The sequence below is a fragment of the Chrysochloris asiatica genome, unplaced genomic scaffold, assembly GCF_000296735.1.
Source record: "Chrysochloris asiatica unplaced genomic scaffold, ChrAsi1.0 scaffold00378, whole genome shotgun sequence".
NCBI lineage: Eukaryota > Metazoa > Chordata > Mammalia > Afrosoricida > Chrysochloridae > Chrysochloris > Chrysochloris asiatica.
In genome coordinates, this window is record NW_006408896.1 from 2,146,631 (window position 1) to 2,148,538 (window position 1,908).

Here is a 1,908-nt window from a genome sequence, read left to right on the forward strand (position 1 = left end):
AGTAGAACTGTGCTCCACAGGGTTTTCAGTGGATGAGGTTTTATAAGTAGATCCCACTCATGGTGCCCCGTGTGTGTCAGAGTAGAACTGTGCTCACAGGGTTTTCAGTGACTGATTTTCCAGAATGAAATCACCAGACCTATCCTCTGAGTCACCTTGTAGTGAACATATCAGTGAGCATCTGGGTGTGTTACTGCTTGCACCCCAGGGGACTTCCTGGGTGTTTTCATTTCCAATGCTTCCTACCTATCTGCTGAAGTCACAGCTCATGGACTCCATCCATCCTTCTTTCCTGATTTCCACTGCTGTGGGGATGGACATGGGCTTGTCCAGAGATCCTTCTTAACTCCTGAGCTCCCCCAGTGTCCTGTGGAGGGAAGAAGCATGATACCTCCATCTGCCTCATCACCTGAGTCCCTGGAGTCTTCCAGTGACTGTGGGGACTCCAGCACCAGCCTGCCTGCTTGCTGCTGCTAACTCCCAGGCTATCCACCCTGACAGAACTTTTCCCAGGCTGCTTGTCCCTTCCAATACTAAGACAGCCTTATTCCCATGGCAGATTCTCCACCATTTTCCTACTTCCAGAAACCTCTCTACTGATGCTGGCTGTGGTTTTGGAGGTGTGATGAGTCTGGGAGCCCTCAGATGACCTGGGCTTCCCAGCACAGCTCAGTGATACACCATGGTCTTTTAGGGATATAGGGACTATTCTCTCTGAATTACCACCAGCTCACCTTGTGGGAGGCAGTGTGTTCTCATCTTTGTCTGACTGACCAGTTCTTTTCATGAGGTGACACAGGGATTCAATGGAGACTCCATTAGCTCCACGGTTTTCAGGGAGGTCCATCTGTGAAAACAGTATTTGAGCAGAGACTTGGCTTCTATGAGTAGAGGCATGTCACATTCAATCACTGCCAAATACCAGGGAACCCACCCTGCTCATTGTGGACAGGTGAGCCAGCCATCGGGGCAGAGCCCCCACCTGGTGCCCACAGATCACTTCCCAGACAATTAGGAATTGAAATGAAATGAAACAGTGGCAGATGGCAAGCCCGCACTGGAGTGTGTGGATGCTCTGACTTGCTGGGCAGATGTGATGCTTCTGTTAAAATAAAGCAACCTGAGATACTTGCTTGTGTGGATCAAAAGTATGAGACTCCAGGCCCCATGAACACAAATCAAAGAGTATTGCTGCCTTCTCACCTCCTCTGTAAATCCACACCCCCCCACCCCCACCCCTCAATTGGCTTAACTCACTTCTGGATACTTCTTCATTGCCCCACCAGACCCTGTCTAGTTCCCAGATGCCTTAACATAGATACCATTTGTCGGTGGTGATTAAGAATGGAAATTTACTTTCTCACCATTCTGGAGGCTGTGAGTCCAAATTCTCAGTCTTGGTGTGTCAGGTCCCTTCTTGTAGACAGTTGTGAGTTCTTGTTGGTTCTTTGGCTTACAGATAATCCTCACAGTCCTCATCTTGTGCCTGTTGGACTCTATAACTCAGAAGAGATTAGATTTAGGACACAGTCTATGAGGTGCTGTGGGTTGATGCACTGGACTGCATTAACAGAACCACGTGAGTTTGAACCCCAAGGTTGGAGGTTCAAGCTTACCAGCTGCTCCTTGGAAACCCTACACAGGGTTGCAATAGATCGGAACCTACTCAAGGGCACTTAACAACAACTAGGATATGACCTAGTTACAATAACAAAGGAAATCTTATTCCAAAGATGATCATATAAACAGGTACAAGAACCAGGATTTCAATACATAGTATAAGGACACACGTTCAATCCTGAACACCTTTTTTTTTGTTTTCACAATGAAACATCTGGGTACTTGTAGTTGGTCTTTAGCCTATTGGTAGCCTCACTTCAAATACTAAGTGTGGACTAGTTCAGCCTA